This window comes from Cibotium barometz, chromosome 25 (assembly GCF_041138505.1).
Source record: "Cibotium barometz isolate CiBa-2024 chromosome 25, ASM4113850v1, whole genome shotgun sequence".
Classification (NCBI taxonomy): domain Eukaryota; kingdom Viridiplantae; phylum Streptophyta; class Polypodiopsida; order Cyatheales; family Cibotiaceae; genus Cibotium; species Cibotium barometz.
This window is the reverse complement of record NC_141070.1, coordinates 23,686,537-23,705,807: the sequence shown is the minus strand read 5'-3', so window position 1 is coordinate 23,705,807 and position 19,271 is coordinate 23,686,537. Positions and strand designations below refer to the sequence as shown.

Genomic DNA, 19,271 nt, shown 5'->3' with positions numbered 1-19,271 from the left:
ATACACCATACAAATAAGGACTCTTGCCACCCCTTAATCATGGATTTAGGAGAGCCATATCAATTATCCCCTTAGTCACAAATTGGATAACTACCAACATCCAAAGAAAAACCTACGTCCCTAGATTGCACACCTAAATTTTAATTGTAGATCATATGTTTGTGAATGCATCACAGTAGGTGATTTCTTATAAACATTATCATTGGTTCATGAACTACCTTCATGTAGCTCTCTTGTATGTGTTGTCATTATAGATTATTGTCCTCCTAATTATAAAAACAATGCAATTGGATGTGTAACCCCATAGAAGTAAGAGTATCTAGAGCAAACATAGAAACACATTGATGATTTTGTTGTTGAGCATGCTAGGGTCAACCTTGAAGCTTCATGCAGGAATATTGAGGTTTCTATTGCCCAGCATTGTCATTCGATTGCTACTTTTCAATGTTGGTGTTAGAGTTGATGAGGTTGATGATACAAATCTCTGAAAAGTCTTACACACCACTACCTGAGTTTCAAAAAGAAGATAGTAAGCTCCTACTTCTACAACTTTACTTTTCATTTCTTATTGTTATTTCTTGAACATTGGAAAAGATTCTTATTACTTTAGACTCTAAAAATGTATGTACTTTTCTAGAGGATAAAATAGAGGGATGAGTCTAGTGTACAACACTAGATAAGATGTAGATATCCCTTTTTCTAGAATGTGTTATTGGTCAACTTGTGGAGGGAGAAGAGGAGAAACTTTGTGTGTTTAGAATGTCCACCACGGGCTCTAGCTCAAGCATTGACTTGGTCAACAAAACGAGGGCAGTCTGAAACTATTGGGTCGGTGAATTGTGTGAAGGGCTCATCCACCATGGGTGCACATTTATGTGATCCCTCCTTGAGAAACCTACTCATAACTAAAACTTGTAAAAGGTTGAGAATAGATGTGCATGCTTACAATTCTAGAAAATGTCAACTGCTCTTCAAGTCTTGCGGGGCAACCCCTTCAAGATTGAACTAACTTGCTCATCTTCCTTAATAAAAATTCCAACAATCTAGTTAGGGGTGAGTTACATTTTCTGCACCTCTAGCCTCTTTTCTCTTGAAGAAAAATTGTCCATTCATTTTGTCACCCCATTCGGGGTTTTGTTGGGAGGACGATAGTGCTTGCAGAAACAAAATGACATGTCTCCAAAACTTACTCCAATGGATATCCATGCCAATGGCAAGTTTATGTTATTTTCAAACTTAAGAAAAACCTAAGTGCAACCTTAACTCCATGAGAGACTACTCACAAAGCTTCAAAACATCAAGTGAAGATCGTGCTTGCACAAATAAGACCAAACCTTTATCCATCACCATATGACCTGTCTCCAAACTTACTCCAATTGATATATATGCCAATGGTAAGTTTATGTTATTTTCAAACTTTAAAAAAAACAAAGTGCAACCTTAACTCTATTAGAGACTACTTCCAAAGCTTCATAAAATCAACTCCCTCACCCACAGCATAGAATATGTGATTTGGCACCGTCACTCACATCATGAGCACCAAGAGTAGGTGTATGTTCATGCATAAAGATAGAGTGCGCACACAAAGTTGAGTAGACATTTCTGAATCAAGGCTGCCACTCTGCTCTCAAGGCATGCTTCTTAGAAGTGATATTTCCCAAAAAACCTACGTGTGCAATCTTTACTCCATGAGAGTATTCTCAGCTTATCATGCATAGCAAACACTATGTGCCACTCACAGTAACACCACCCAAGAGTTTGACATGTTCATGCATAAAGATGTCACTTTAGTCGACAAATCTTCATAAATGAACCATCAAACTGAGTTTCTATCACTTCTCCAGAGGTGAAGAGAAGACTCAACCATGATAAAGGCATAGACATCATCCATCATAGAAGGGATGTGTTCAGGTGAGGAAAGGAGCAATCGCCTGATGCCCTGGAGTCCGAACTGGGCTGCTTAGAGACAACCTGAGCGAACTGCATTTCAAACTCTAAAGCCTTCAACACAGGCAGCAGTAGCATCACTATTGCACTGGGTTCACCCATGCAGCAGCAGCAAGGTGTCTGTGTTTGAAGGCCTGCACCTCTTGCAATGCTCCTCCCCAATAGACCTGGGATGTAGCAGATCTACCCAATAAGCAGTTTGGGTTTATTGTTTTTTCCTCAGCTGAAAAGGTGAAGCCCCTCAGCTGGGCAGTGGGATGTGTACAGTGAAGACCTGAGAGAGAGAGAGGTTATTGGCTTGCCACCATTGTAGAAGGCAAGTCTTGGCGTTGTATTGCCCAACTTGCATTTTTCTCTTTTTTTTGCCTCTTCTATCGCTTCTCTCTACAATATCCCATGGACCCAAAAATGCTTCTAAATTTCTCCAGTAGTCCCCTCTCTCTCTCTCTCTCTCTCTCTCTCTCTCTCTTATTAGGCAAACCCTTCTCTTGAATTATCATGTTGCTAAATTTCTTAATTAGACACCCTTCACTTGTACCCCATGAAAAGTGCATGTCTACACAGGCAATCTTCAAACTTACGAAGCTCTTCCTTGGAGCCTTTTCATTGAAAGCTGCCTCTGTTGGCATGGCAGTTCCCATAATGATATGCACTCATCATTGTTACATCCATGCTGGGCCCACACAAGCATGAAGACAGGCAAGTATAATACATGCGTTTGTTGTCAGGCACTACTGCTTGCTGGATGGGAAACCCAAAATGAGTGACTGGTCACTGGTCACTGTTGGGTGGGGATACCTCACTGGTCACTGTTAGGTGGGGATACCTCACCGGTCACAACAGCTAGATTACTTGCTTCGAGGGACCACCACTTGCTACAACTTCACAGCTGAGTGCACGGGATAGGGCTGCCCGTAAAGGTTTGAGCCCGGCTGTTGAACTGCCAGTGATGGGCGTGAGTTCATCTGAGCAAACTGATAGTGATGGCAAGAAACATGGTTGAGGTTGGACTACTTCGTGTTGACCTTTGCTCTGCCCCAAAAAACACACACACACACACACACACACACACACACACACACAGCACTAACTACAAGGGGCCCAGCAAACCCCCTATCAAATCTACAGTCTCCTCAACCACATGGTAAGAAAATTCCATGCAATAAAGTACATGCATTACCTTTCATATACCAGAAATTTGATGTTCTGAATTTAAAAAATGAGATTATTTGATAATGCCAAAATGGGAAAAGGTGCACAATAACACCAAATTAAAAAAGACTGCTTCACAAACTTTTGGCTGACAAATACTCGCTTTGTGAACAACAAGAATCTTGAATTATGAAGGTCGCGGAGATGGCCATTTAAGCATAAGCTACTGATTACCTTCCACAATTAACGATTACCTTGCATAATCTACACATCACCCCTTTGACACTGAGAAGGTCAATTAAGCACACACTAAAGATTACCTTGCACCATTAATTATTACCTTGCACAATCTACACATCACCTTTTTGACATTCTCCCAGATTTGCCGCCTCATAGAGCACGATCATGTTGAGATGGCAAAGATAGGGATGTCTCCTCAGATAGCCTTTTAAAGGCAGGAGATGACATACCACACAATCCTATATCAATCTCTGATTCATAACCTCCCTGAGACTACTTCTTGTCTTCCTTGGGAGCAGCTCTCTCATCCGGCTGCCTTTCAAATTCCTTTGGTTTCACTCTTTCAGCTCTGCCAGGGTCAAGTCATGATCAGGGATATCAATACATTTAACTGCTACATTAAGAAACCATCTGCAAATGCAAAATATAGATACAACCACAACCCCTATTTTGTGCAAGAGAAACAATGAGGTACTACTTCAAAAGCCAAAATTCGTACACACCCAAAAAACCCTACATAACTATACTAAAGCTTCAACTTGAGAGGCAAATGGCTGTTGATAAAGCAACAACAGGGTCTGGTGGACAGCTTGCAGCAGCAGGACAAGCTCAGACTCAGGCTCTCCAACAAACGCTGTCACCGATTTCTGCACTTTTACTTCCTCCTAGCCACTTATACCACAATTTCTTTCTCAATGTCCAATCACAAGCCTGAATCAACCATGATCAGCTCATGATTCCATCAGTTTTGGGCTTAGTTCCCAATGTTAAGTTGAATACATAGTTGCCTCTCAATAAGAGAAGTTTATAATTGTGGCTGTTGGAAGAAAGGACTTATCTCTGTGGTTGTTATGGTCAGTGTGTACTTGATCTAAGAGTGAGTGAATGGCTGCTAAGCCGTGTTGTGTGTGTACTTGATGAACATAGTGTGTGTATGTCTGTGTGTGAACCCACTCTTATGAGTGAGGTAGTGTGTTTGTGTATGAACCACCTCTTAGAGGGGTTATAATAATATCTAGATATTTGTGTGTTTGACATAAGCAGTGATATCATTGAGGCAACTTTTGTAACCTATAAAGGTACATGTACTTCATTGAATTAAAAAAACAACTATCAAATCATTTGAGTCGTGTACTTCTCACTCTCTCTCTCTCTCTCTCTCTCTCTCTCTCTTATCACTGTCGTCTTACTCTCCAAATCCATGGCTGTCATCTTCAAACCCCCATAGCTTCTTTCCCTCTTTCACACAAGGGGCTGTCGTCCAACAATGGTATCAAAGCACCCAAGTCTACTACTACATGTCCATGGCTCCTTCAATTCCTATGTCCAATATCTCCTACACCTTCTGCTGCAACTACTCCTACTCGTGAGTCTCCACGCTACCATCATCAGCAGCGGTTGTGAACCTCCAAGCGCCATTTCTCTCTGCAGTAGCAGACGTGGACAATCTGCTTGACATTACGTGCCAGCGTTTGCTCCTTTTGCTCCTTTTGCTGCCGCCCCTGCTTGACATTACGTGCCAGTGTTTGCTCCTTTTGCTGCCGCCCCTGCCCTCGGTGTCCCAAGCTGAATGTTCAGCCCATCATCCTCTCCTTGACAACTACCTCCGTGTGCTACTATGTGCTAAGCACTTTGTGCTGCCTCCACCTAAGCCTGTGCTGTGCCATCTTCATCAAACGTCTGCTCACGTCTAGTCAACCCAAAGCAGCAGCTCAACAGCAACAAGCCCTACATCTACAGCAACCTGCAAAATTCGACATCAAAATAAAACAAAAAAAAGGTACAAAAATATTTGGGGGTTTTCAAGAATCTACCATTTGAAGTGCTCCTGCAAAAAAATCCGGAAGTGAAATCTGGGGCTTTTTTTTTCCCCACAAATCCTACTTAATCAAAGCATTAATCTTAAATCCCCCAGCATTTGTCAAAATTGAGAGCATATATCAAGTATTGGGGGGTTGCTACATCCTCCTATAGCATCAGTTTCAAAAAGCCCTAATTTTTTGGAAACCCTAATTTTTCCCAAGGGATGAGATAACTTTGTGTGTGTTTTTTCTATGTTGGACCAAGTTGTGTTTTGTGTTGTAGATCAAGTGTTTATCATGGTTGTAACCACCTCTTGTCACCTTATGATGAAGGCCATGTGGATTGTGAGTGATTTGGTTGGCCCTTCTTAGCTCTACCCAAGGTGCACCAATGCAGGTATTGTTAGAAGTCATCTCCTGTCTTTATCAGACACCAGGGCCTCTGTTGTGGGTGTGCCCGCCCTTTGTAGGTGTTTTCTCATTTTTCCTCACTCCCCGTCATGGTCACAAGGGACGGGGGACGGTGACGGGGGACGGCCATAAGTAGGGAACGGGGACGGGGGAGGGAACGGCACTCAAAAAATACTTTTTTTTTTCTACTCTACACTTATTCTACTTTGAAAGTACATCAAAATGAGCACAAATTTACACTAAAATGGTAAGCTTTTGAGTCATATTAATAATTAAGTAGATACAAAATGAGTCATGACTCAAGAGTCAGGACTCAGGAGTCAGAACTAAGGCTTAAGGAGGCAAAATACATGGACACAGGCGACTGGCTGCAGGCGATGACAGGTGTTGTCACCAATTGGCCAACCATTTGGTCTTTCCATTTTTTGTGTCTCGTTCACTTGAGGCCAGGCCGGTGTCTCATGTGAAGAGGCCAGTATTTCTGCTTGACATGGATGGGAGCTAGACTGGTGCCACTCGTGTGTTCGCAGGAAGGTGTTGTATGGACGGGAGCCAGACTGGTGCCACCCGTGTATGACCTGGACTGTGTACCTGGACCGGTAGAAACGGTCGGTTTGGACCGGGTTGGAAACGGTGTTTCAGAGTTTCCGCGAGGTCGGAAACGGCAAGAAACGGAGTTTCTTTTGAATTTATTTTAGACATGTAAAAAACATGCATAGAGACATCCTATTAAATAAACTTATGTCAAGAGATGCAAAAAACATGCATAGAGACCTCAAACAAGACACATCAAAGACTCAAGTGGACATTAGAATCATAACACTTAACAGAATGTAGATATAATGGACATGTATGATGTCGCGGCAAATTCATGTGAACCATAAAAAAACTGAAGACTGAAGGCTGAAGGCTGCAGGAAAGGAGGAGCGAAATGAAAAAATCGCACGCGGCCCCCCCCCCTCTCGTTTAACCTGCCAAAAAAAAATGTACGGAAACGGCGTTTCCGTCGGTCTGCCGTTTCCGGAAACGGCCGAACCGTTTCTAGAGGGCGGAAACGCCGTTTCTAGTTACTATGGTCACGCCATGGAAGAACCAGTATTCGTGCCGTGTCTTGCCTATGGGACTGTCACTCCATAGGGAGGCTCGTGCCTGGAACTGTGTCTTACCTATGGGACTGTCACTCCATAGGAAGACCAGGATTTATGTTTTACGTTGTGCCATTTTGTGCCCGACAGATATTTTGTACTTGTTCCATGAACGGGGGATATGTCCATGATACTGTTTGCACATGCACTCATGTTTTGCATGCTTTAAACTGTTTTCGCATGACTTGTATTTTTGTGTTTGCCTGTTTGACGTGTCACTTACTGAGCGGGGACGCCTGCCAGTGAGTCGTGAAGTTTGCTCTGTCTTCTGACGTGTTTTGTTGCATGTGAACAAGTGGTAAGTGTATTGCACATGTTGGTTTAATAGTTTATTCTCTAACCTTTCATTTTATAAAGTTATATGTTCACACTCACTTAAAAGTGGGCACCCACTTAGGGGCCAAGGTGGGGAGCCACACTTAACTTGTGTGTGTGTGGGGGTGGGTGCATGGTCACCTACCCACACCACCATAGAACTGGCCGCCCACATGCAAACACTGGGAGCCAGCCAGCTCTAATGGTTTACTCCCCTCCAACACATTAAAAAAAAAAGCGACCACCCTTCAAGGAGGAGCACCGGCAATCGTTTCCACCATCTTTCGTAAGAGAGGACAGCCGGCGACTACATCTGGCGCATGCTCGATCTCCTTTAGGCAGCTCTTTCCCGTGGCTCTCAGGCGGCTGCAACTCCACAAGCGGTTGTGTGCTTTCCCATATAGGCGGCACAGGCTGCTGTTCCTTCAGCAGGCGGAAGGCTACGCTTCTGCTCCATCTGAGGCTGCTGCATATCTGTATAACTAGGAGGGGACTGTACAAGAACTGCTGCGCTGCTTCTTCATACAGTCGACTGTGTGCTGCGCAGGCTGCGCTGCCTATTCTGCAGGCAGCTGTGTGTACTTCTCCAGCCAGGCGCTGCGCTGCCTATTCTGCAAGCAGCTGTGTATACTTCTCCAGCCAGGTGACCACATAGGAGGTGTGTGCGCCTCCAGTCAGGCAGCCATACAGGCTGTACTGCCAACCACAGCACGCGGCTGTGTATTCATTCTCCAGCTGTTGTGTTCCTACAGCTAGGCGGCCGACGGCTATGCTCTGCAAACTAGCGTCTACTTCTCCATCTCCAGTGGGCTGTTCAATCTATCAATAGGCGGCTACTATGCCTCTTCCTTCCCCACAAGAAGGTGGCTGTGTCCTACACAGCGGGTGGCTATTCTCCTTGGTAGGTGGTTGTGCCTCCTTTCCAAAGGCGGCATCTCCCTTCTTCAAGTGGCTACACCTCCAACACAGGCAGCTCCTCCTCCTCCTCTTTGACAGGCTGCTGTGTCTTCGTGTCTTCCACTAGTAGCTGCACACAGGCAGACACATCCGGGTATTGGTCTTCTATCTGCAAGCTACAAGTAAGTGAATTTCAGATTTAAGTAAAGAACTTTGTGGTAAATCTGATAAGGGATTCTCTCTACGGCTAACACCCGTTTGGTGCCGGGTAGTCCAAGCTCTTGGAGAACCACGGTCCAAAGGTGCTGAGATCGGGAGAGCCAGGTGTCAGTACGAGCGCGCCTGTTTGTGCGTGGTCTTGGAACACCAGTGGGGCGCTCTCCGCGGAGTTCAGTGAAGGCACAGGACCGTAGAGACTGGACCACTCAAGTGGTCGCTCTACTTCGAACATCAACTTCGAGACTGGACCACTCAAGTGGTCGCTCTACTTCGAACGTCAACTTCGGGCCTTTTTGTTTGGTACTGTATTCATTTGTACATGGACATCATCTGGTTCTTTGAACTCATGGAGCATTGTACTTGTTAAATACTCCCAATAAATATATCATATATTGAGGGGGGGGTCGGCCCGTTTCGGCCCCAGTGCTGGTGTCCATCTATTTCATTTCATTTCATTTCAAATTCCAGTTGTTATTAAGTTGTCCATTTCAAATTGTGATATTAAGTTGTGCTATTACGCGTGTGGGTGTCCAACGGAGTCTATCCCCACTTGACGGGATCGCTTTCATTGGTATCAGAGCCACATTGTTTCCCTCTTCTTAGTGGGGAAACGAACCTGTGCATTGGACACCCCGCTTCTACCACACTTAATGGACAGCCCAGACAACCCTTTGAAAGTGCCTAATTCAAGGGGCCTATCAAGTGCCTCGCGTGGTTCTGATGCTTTACAGGGAAGGCACAAGCCCCTTGAGAGGGTGAATGATAGTGATTCAAGGGGACAACTGTCTCAAGGAAAGAGTCATGCAAGAAGAAGAGCCTGATGCAATGGTAAACGAGACTTTTGAGTCCATGGCACGGGAAGTGGACAAGAAGCCAAGGGAGTTGGCACTTTCCTACCTCCTCCGCAAAGGTGACATCAAAGAGGGGGAAGATGGAGAGCTGAAATTCAGAAATCCACCTCGCTTGAACCATGGAAATCACGCATCTCAAAGGTTGAGGTCATCTATGCAAAGGGAAGAGGTGACAGTCACCTCTCGTCATGCATCTTCTCCACAAGGCACAAAGCTTGACAGGTATATGTATGCTAGTGCTCATGGAGGGCATGATGGTCGCATGCATTCACGACATGTATTCCATGGTAGGGGTGACAGGTCTGCTACTAAAAGAGCTTTGCCTACTGAGTTGTCTCATGGAGAGACATTGCCTTATGCAGGAAAGTCACATACATCTGATTCTCACGTTCGTGGAGCACATGCCACCGTGCTTCATGAAACTTCCATGATGGCCCATGAAGCCCATGCAATAGGACTGCCCCGTTGAATAAGGGGAAAAGAAAAAGAGAGGACCATGAGCCTCATGCTAGAAAGTTCAAGAAGAACAGGTTTGGCTTGACTCCTGAGAAAAGGGAGCAATATGCGAAAGACGACGGGAAATGTTTTGCATGTGGAAGCAAAGAGCATATGTTTCGGCAATGCCCCAAACGTAAGCAAGATGCAAGAGGACAAGCAATCTAAGCTTGATATGCATGCAGTTCCCGATATGCAGGGTAGTGTTGATCATGCTGGCAAAGAGGGATATTCCATCCCTATTGTATCTCACATCCGTATCAATAAAGCAATAAAGAAGAATTTGGTAGCAGATGCATTGTTCAGGAGGCCATATGTGGCTGTAGTTTCAGTAGTCTCTCATGGGGACTTATCTGCCATGCGAAATTTATATCATTTGGATACTGATTTTTGCTATATATGGACTGATTTGATGGCTGGTCACACCCATGCCTCTTAAGTTCAGGGATGTCACCAATTGGCCGACCACTTGGTCCATCTCCAGTTTTTGTGTCTCGTTAACTTGAGGCCATGCCGGTGTCTCATGTGAAGAGGCCAGTATTTCTACTTGACATGGACGGGAGCCAAACTGGTGCCACCTGTGTGTTAGCAGGAAGGTGTCGTATGGATGGGAGCCAGACTGGTGCCACCCGTGTATGACCTGGACTGTGTTCTATCCATGGGATTGTCACGCCATGGAAGAACCAGTATTTGTGCCGTGTCTTGCCTATGGGACTGTCACTCCATAGGGAGGCTCGTGCCTGGAACTGTCTTACCTATGGGGCTGTCACTCCATAGAAAGACCAGGATTTATGTTTTACATCGTGCCATTTTTGTGCCCGACAGATATTTTGTACTTGTTCCATGAACGAGGGATATGTCCATGATATTATTTGCACATGCACTTATGTTTTGCATGTTTTAAATTGTTTTCGCATGACTTGTATTTTTGTGTTTGCCTGTTTGATGTGTGTCACTTACTGAGCGGGGACGCCTGCCAGTGAGTCGTGAAGTTTGCTCTATCTTCTGACGAGTTTTGTTGCATGTGAACAAGTGGTAAGTGTATTGCACATGTTGGTTTAATAGTTTATTCTCTAACCTTTCATTTTATAAAGTTATATGTTCACATTCACTTAAAAGTGGACACCCACTTAGGGGCCAAGGTGGGGAGCCACACTTAGGGGCCAAGGTGGGGAGCCACACTTAACTTGTGTGTGTGTGTGTGGGGGTGGGTGCATGGTCACCTACCCACACCACCATAGAACTGGCCGCCCACATGCAAACATTGGGAGCCAGCCAGCTCTAATGGTTTACTCCCCTCCAACACTCATTAAAAAAAAAAAAGCGACCACCCTTCGAGGAGTAGCACCGACGATCGTTTCCACCATCTTTCGTAAGAGAGGACAGCCGGCGACTACATCTGGCGCATGCTCGATCTCCTTCAGGCTGCTCTTTCCCGTTGCTCTCAAACGGCTGCAACTCCACAAGCGGTTGTGTGCTTTCCCATATAGGCGGCACAGGCTGCTGTTCCTTCAGCAGGCGGAAGGCTACGCTTCTGCTCCATCTGAGGCTGCAGCATATCTGTATAACCAGGAGGCGACTGTACAAGAACTGTTGCACTGCTGCTTCATACAGTCGACTGTGTGCTGCGCGTAGGCTACGCTGCCTATTCTGCAGGCAGCTGTGTGTACTTCTCCAGCCAGGCGCTGCGCTGCCTATTCTGCAGGCAGCTGTGTATACTTCTCCAGCCATGTGACCACATAGGCTGTGTGTGCGCCTCCAGTCAGGCAGCCATACAGGCTGTACTGCCAACCACAGCAGGCGGCTGTGTATTCATTCTCCAGTTGTTGTGTTCCTACAGCTAGGCGGCCGGCGGCTATGCTCTGCAAACTGGCGTCTACTTCTCCATCTCCAGTGGGCTGTTCAATCTATCCATAGGCGGCTACTACACCTCTTCCTTCCCCACAAGAAGGTGGCTGTGTCCTACACACCGGGTGGCTATTCTCCTTGGTAGGTGGTTGTGCCTTTACATCGTGTCATTTTTGTGCCCGACAGATATTCTGTACTTGTTCCATGAACGGGGATATGTCCATGATACTGTTTGCACATGCACTCATGTTTTGCATGTTTTAAACTGTTTTCGCATGACTTGTATTTTTGTGTTTGCCTATTTGATGTGTCACTTACTGAGCGGGGACGCCTGCCAGTGAGTCGTGAAGTTTGCTCTATCTTCTGACGAGTTTTGTTGCATGTGAACAGGTGGTAAGTGTATTGCACATGTTAGTTTAATAGTTTATTCTCTAACCTTTCATTTTATAAAGTTATATGTTCACATTCACTTAAAAGTGGGCACCCACTTAGGGGCCAAGGTGGGGAGCCACACTTAACTTGTGTGTGTGTGGGGGTGGGTGCATGGTCACCTACCCACACCACCATAGAACTGGCCGCCCACATGCAAACATTGGGAGCCAGCCAGCTCTAATGGTTTACTCCCCTCCAACACTCATTTAAAAAAAAAAGCTACCACCCTTGGAGGAGGAGCACCGGCGATCGTTTCCACCATCTTTCGCAAGAGAGGACAGCCGGCGACTACATCTGGCGCATGCTCGATCTCCTTCAGGCTGCTCTTTCCCGTGGCTCTCAGGCGGCTGCAACTCCACAAGCGGTTGTGTGCTTTCCCATATAGGCGGCACAGGCTGCTGTTCCTTCAGCAGGCGGAAGGCTACGCTTCTGCTCCATCTCAAGCTGCTGTATATCTGTATAACCAGGAGGCGACTGTACAAGAACTGCTGCGCTGCTTCTTCATACAGTCGACTGTGTGTTGCGCAGGCTGCGCTGCCTATTCTGCAGGCAGCTGTGTGTACTTCTCCAGCCAGGCGCTGCGCTCCCTATTCTGCAGGCAACTGTGTATACTTCTCCAGCCAGGTGACCACATAGGCTGTGTGTGCGCCTCCAGTCAGGCAGCCATACAGGCTGTATGGCCAACCACAGTAGGCGGCTGTGTATTCATTCTCCAGCTGTTGTGTTCCTACAGCTAGGCGGCCAGCGGCTATGCTCTGCAAACTGGCGTCTACTTCTCCATCTCCAGTGGGCTGTTCAATCTATCCATAGGCAGCTACTACGCCTCTTCCTTCCCCACAAGAAGGTGGCTGTGTCCTACATAGCGGGTGGCTATTCTCCTTGGTAGGTGGTTGTGCCTTTACATCGTGCCATTTTTGTGCCCGACAGATATTTTGTACTTGTTCCATGAATGGGGGAAATAAATACCTGCGGGGGTGCCACGCTTTGGGGCCAATTGATCTTTTGTGCAGGTGCACTCCAGCTCCACTTATTCTTTTTCTTCTTCTTCCAAGTTTATTATTCCAATTCATAAAGAGTCTTAAGTGTGATTAAGTGTGCTCACCGCCCGTCAAGATTCTGAAGGCCGGTTTCACTAATATCATGTGGGACCACCAATTTGAATCCTCAACGCCAACAAGAAGCCGCAACTGCACCCGTTAGTATGAGGGTAATCCACCCCCACCGGCCAGTCCCCTCCTGCAAAACTGGCCTGAGGCAGTATAGCCTCGAGGTAGCCACCCACTCTACATATAGCCCTGTCCACAGTCCCCAGCCTTTGCATGTGGGGTACAAACCACCACAACCCCCCTTCACACAAGCAAACCTTTGGATGTGCTTCCCATATAATAAACAGACACTCATTGCAACAAGTCTTTATATGCAAGTCTTTAAGATTCCTAGTGCTAAGAAACAAAGCAGAGGGCACAATTGACAATCCTAGAATGTGCTAATAGAACGTGATTCATATCCTCGAAATCCCCACCTCATTCAGCCACTCTTCTACCTCGTAGTGTGTGCAGGATTCTGGCACATCAGTTTGCCAATGTGGCCTCCCTCCCCAATCCCACGACGTCAAGCTATGGCATGTGGGTTGCACAAACCCCACCTGACAAAGGGTCCTCGTCACTGACGAAGCTCCAGGCTCCTGACGCCATTCCCGAATACGTCTAACCACCGGAACCCTAGTTTGTACGACAGATAGTACCTATTCTACGCCCCCGAAACCCTAACTAGTACAAGTACTTCGTCAGATGTAGAGAATCCAGCAAAAACCCTAATTCGTACAATGGGATAGTGCGTTACGTACTCTGCTGCGGAGCCAGACGAAGCTGCTTCCTTCTCGAGCCAGTTGCGAATGTGGCGCACGTTTCTGCTCAAAGTCGCCGAAGAGTGCCGGAGATCGCTCCTGATGATCATCCACACAGCGCCCACCCCCAACACTGTCCAGAGAAAGTTGCTCAGCGCCATGGTGTTGAGAAAATGTAAACCCCCCCCCGCTATATATTTGATCCGTAACTAATTGAATAAATTTTGCCGCTACCATTGTTGCTTTAAGGACGCACTTCTCTTCTCTCTATAATCTCCTCTCTCTATAATATAAGGGGGCTTGCATTGGGTGCCACGTGTCACAAAATTTAGCCCCTCCCCACGTAGTGCCATGCAAGCGTTTGGGTTGGGCCCTCACCTATAAATGCCGCCTTGCCTCCATGCAGACTAAGGTATTCATCCGCGCTCGCCTCCCTCCCAGTCTGCACCGTAGAGGTTGCCGAGTTGCCTCAGGTATTCGTCCGTCTCACCGCCCTCCCCTCCCAGACTGTTGCAAAGGTTGTCGCGTTTGCTCCGGATTCAAATTCCTTCATCTTCACGTCTTTATTCCTTCCTTGAAGTGCTTCCTCGCTGCTAGTCATTTTGCTCTCTCTCTCTCTCTCTCTCTCTCTCTCTCTCTCTCTCTCTCTCTCTCTCTCTCTCTCTCTCCCCCTCTCTCTCTCTCTCTCTCTCTCTCTCTTCGCCCGCCTCTCTCTCTCTCTGTTCGTTATGTTCCTGCCTTTCCACAGCCCTCCGTCTCCCTTTTCGCTTCACTGTTCGCCCGCCTCTCTCTCTCTGTTCACTTCGCTGTTCGCCCGCCTCTCTCTCTCTCTGTTCGCTTCATTGTTCGCCTCTCTCCCGCCTCGGCTGGCTCATTATGTTCCTGCCTTTCCGCTAGGCCTCCGCCTCCCTTTTCGCCTCATTGTTCGCCTGCCTCTCTCTCTCTCTCTGTTCGCTTCGTTGTTCGCCCACCTCTCTCTCTCTCTCTCTCTCTCTCTCTCTCTCTCTCTCTCTCTCTCTCTCTCTCTCTCTCTCTCTCTCTCTCTCTCTCTCTCTCTCTGTTCGCTTCATTGTTCGCCTCTCTCCCGCCTGGGCTGCCTCGTTATGTTCCTGCCTTTTCGCTAGGCCCTCCGCCTCCCTTTTCGCTTCACTGTTTGCCTGCCTCTCTCTCTCTCTGTTCGCTTCACTGTTCGCCTCTCTCTGTTCGCTTCACTGTTTGCCTCTCTCTCTATGTTCGCTTCACTGTTCGCCTCTCTCCTGCCTGGGCTCGCTCGTTATGTTCATGCCTTTCCTCCGCCTCCCTTTTCCCACCCACCCTTTCTCAGGCCCCCAAGACAGCAACATAACTCTCTCTCTCTCTCTCTCTCTCTCTCTCTCTCTCTCTCTCTCTCTCTCTCTCTCTCTCTCCTCCCTACCTGTGGAAGTGCTGCAAAGTAAGCTCGAGGAATGGCTCCGAGTCTCCAAGAGAAGCTCAAGGCCCTCGAGACGGCAATGAAAGCACTAATCAAGGAGAACAAGAAGACATCCGATTCCAACCTCAATGAGGTGGAGAACAAACTATACCGGCACATCATGGCCCTCGAAGCATGGGTCACGGACCTTGAACAAGAGAACACAGCACTCAAGGAGGAGGTGAGTGCATTGAAAGTGGAACTGGTAGCCGTCAAGAACACCGAGAAGGAAGAAAGGAAGATCAATGACAACACTCTCACGGCCATCAAAGAAGAGATCTCTAAGGAGATCACAAAGGACATGGAGGGAAAACTCAAAGCCAAGCAGTCAGGATGGGTTGAGGTGGTGAAGAAGAACATCCATAAAGAAGTGAGGGAGGTGACTCAAAGGGAAGAACACCAAATCATTCACACCACCATTGAGGAGGAGATGAGGCATGCCCGCTGCCTCAACATTTGAGTCACAGGTATAGCCGAGACACCCGACTCCACTCTCGAGAAAGATGGACAGCTTCTATGCATGAAGCTCGGCTATAGGGAAGAGGACCCTCTCCCCTTCACCAAAGCATGGAGAGCCGCGAAAGACTCAACACGCAAGCGAGCCCTCATCCTACAGTTTGCAAAAGAGATGGAGAGGGTCACCTTCATGAGAAAGAGGGTGATTCTACGAGGATTACAGGGAGATCCCATCTATTTGGATGACAACCTTACAAGGATGCACATAGAACACAAGAAAACATGCATGCCGAGAGTCCTACAGGCCCGGAAAGAGGGCAAGAGAGCATTCTATCTCGATGGCCGTGTCATCATCAATGGCAAGGCCACCGATTAACGCCAGGCGGCCTATGGGACATCGGCTATGGAGGATCCAGATTCACAGATACACATAGCAGTTCGGAACTGCTATGGAACACTTTGGACACATCCTGGGAGGATGGAGGAGGTCATGGAGGTTCGGGACATCATACTACTTACAGAGACACCACCAGAGCCCAGAGAGGGGGCTACCCAAAGTAGAGGGCTATGAGTGGGAGTTTACATACAGGGGGAACCACATGGGAGAGCACATCGTGAGGATCTAGAGGTATAGCGGTACTCTTCAAGTGAGAGCTATAGGAGCGCCTACAGGTGGTGGCACGTGACCAGGAGGCTAGATACATGTGGATTAGACAGCAGCTCTCAGCAGACAGGGTGTTATACATTGCTCTATGCTACTTCTCTCCTAAACGATCGAGATATGCCATGACAGCAGAGGATGATAGTAGAGGCGAGGAGGAGGACACAGGGCCATTGGGAGAGTCACCATATGCATCCCTTTCAGATGAGATCATACACTACTCCAACCTGGGGGAAGTCCTCCTTATGGGGGACTTCAATGCACGGACACAAAGCCGACAGTGCGACATTTATGATTTCAAGCACCCCGAGGTGATGCACACACTAGAGGTGGAGGACACGGGAGCCTGCAAGGTGTCAGAGGACATGGGGCCGGATATAACACCAGATATGGTCATCACTTACTTGAGCTGCGAGCACGACACCATCTCGTTATTTATAATGGGATGAGACAGTGGCAGGATTCAGGAGCACTGACATGCTTTCCACGTTCATGGGGGGTAGCACAGTGGACTACATCATGGGGTCCATGGAGACCACATAGGCAATGACATCTTTCACCATCCCCTCCTGTCCTATTGGTGCAGATCACACGTACCTCTTACTGTCACTGGCGAGCTCCACACCAGCACCCACACAGGCATCGCATACAACCTCCTATCCTATTGGTGCGGATCACACATACCTCTTACTGTCTCACTGGCGAGCTCCACACAGCCCACACAGGCATCGCATACAACCTTCTACTTCACCCATGACTTGGCAGACATATATGAGCATCATGTATATGACAGGCTATTCCAGATGGATGCCCTGTCACCTCTAGACACACTCACCACCCAGCTGTCATCTCTACTACATACGGCCGCCACCCGCAGCTTTCCCCATCATACACACATTGCACACACAGATAGATCTGGGAGCATGCCCCATAATGGGTGGTATGATGATGAGTGCAGAGAGCTATATAGACACCTCCGTGCCCAGAGAGCACTGGGGACCATTATACAGAGAGAGGTGAGCCGACAGATGAGGATCCTCACGCACTGTAAGAGGCGTGCATATGAGGAGGCACAGTACTGGGATATATACCACCTACTCATGAGCAGAGATGCAACCACTGCATGGCGCAGGATGAGAGAGCCTCGCCCTCATACCCCGATTGAGGATCCACACGCATGGCACACATATGCAAAGAACCTCTACCATATCCCTCAGCACCAGCCGCCCATACCACAGCCACCACAGGAATCCCGCCCTACCACCTCTACTTTCTTTACCGCCTCGATGGTAGAGAGAGCTATCCACCGGTTACAACATGGGAGATCGGTTGACCACACAGGTATACAGAGTGAGCATCTTATTTATGCAGCTAACACACTGGGACCCTTTGTTGCTATAGTGGAGGGCCTACCAGCTGAGTGGACTATGCACACCATCATGCCTCTCCCACAAAGTGGGAGACATGCTAGACCCCAGCAACTACAGGACTATCATGATTGGTCATACATTGGCCAAACTTTATGGCGCAATGCTCGAGGTAGAGTTGAGCTCATATGCAGAGAAGGAGGGACTGCGAGCACCAGGGTAGGCTGGATTCCAACGAACTTTCTCCACTATTGACCATATATTCACTCTGAGATGTCTGATTGACCAGGCTAGGGCGCGGGAGAAGAGATTATACTGATGCTTTGTGGATTTCTGCAAAGCATTTGACATGGTGCCAGGAGAGACTCTTCCAGCGCACAGTCATTGGGGATCCCATCAGAGATGGTTTGGGGCATCTATGCTTTATATGAGGAGGTCTTAGGGCGCATACGATGCCCCAGGGGGCTATCGTATGCGCCCTAAGACCTCCTCATATAAAGCATACGATGCCCCAGGGGGCTATCTGATGTTATTGCTAGCACCATAGGTGTGAAGCAAGGATGCCCACTCTCTCCTACACTATTTGGGCTATACATCGATGAGGTGGCTGACTTCATTGGTCACGGTGTTGGGGAGGACAGGGTAGACATCTCAGGTACCACAGTCCACATTATGCTATATGCAGATGATATTATTCTGGTTTCTGAGTCACAGATGGGACTACAGCACCACATCTCCATGCACTCAATGACTTCTGCACACAGAGGGGGCTTACAGTGAACCTTGGGAAAACCAAGGCCATGATTTTCCACACCTTAGGGCCGGTTCGACGATAGGCCATCTTCACACTAGCAAGAGGACAGGTAGAGGTGGTAGACTCATATGTGTACCTGCTGGGGATTACATTTTGGACTCCGCCAGGAAGATTCACTATGGCATAGGCAGCCAGGGATAGAGACTCACATGAGGGTATGCAGCTCTGGCCATGCTAGAGAGACAGTGTCACCAAGCACACTTCTAGGAGCCCCACACAAAGGGGTAGTTGTTTGACACACTAGTCACCCCTGCTTTGATGTATGCTGCACAGCAGTATGGGCACCTGGGCTCGCCACCTCCACATGGTCTCAGATAGAAAGGCCTTAGATTCTCATGCTCTCACAGATGATCCGCCAGCAAACCCTCCATCCCACATGACATTGTCCGGACGGAGTTTGCTGCACCTCCTATGCTAGTAGAGGCCCTCTTCCAGACGATCTCCTTCATACAGAGGATCACAGATATGCCATCAAATCGACTCTCACATAGAGCTTTTGAGGCGTCCAAGCAGCTCGCAGAGAGTGGAGATAAGAGATCATGGTATTCACAGATGATACAGTGGCTCACTCAGCATGGTCTTGACATAGATCACCTGCCACCTTTCCAGTCTGATACACATGCACCACACATCCAGCTCTCTCACAATGAGAGGAATAGAGTCCTTCGGCAGGATTTATGGTAGCGATACACTCAAGAGACTTGGATTACACCCAGTCAGCCTCTACTGCGCCGAAGATGCTATACTACACAGAGATCAGTTTATACATATCTCACCGGATGGATTCATACAGAGACCTGGATACATGGATGTGTACATGCCTCACAGTGCCCAAGTGGTGATTGGCCAGCTCAGTGTGTCATCACACCAGCTTGAGATTGACGCAGGTAGGGCAGCATGGATCCCCAGAGCAGAGAGGATAT

At 47.7% G+C, this 19,271-nt stretch overlaps 1 long non-coding RNA gene across 2 annotated transcripts; it reads right to left on the bottom strand.

The window, feature by feature from the left end:
• Positions 1-3,258: 3,258 nt before the first annotated feature.
• On the bottom strand, positions 3,259-13,833 carry LOC147624369 (uncharacterized). Of its 2 annotated transcripts, none has more exons than XR_015269088.1 (2): positions 13,601-13,821; positions 3,259-3,688 (listed from the first exon to the last, which is right to left on the bottom strand). It is a non-coding gene; the product is annotated as an uncharacterized LOC147624369 (long non-coding RNA). The 2 variants fall into 2 exon arrangements; XR_015269089.1 differs by lacking the exon at positions 3,259-3,688 and adding an exon at positions 3,707-5,083 and having other exon boundaries at positions 13,601-13,833.
• Between the last annotated feature and the right edge of the window lie 5,438 nt (positions 13,834-19,271).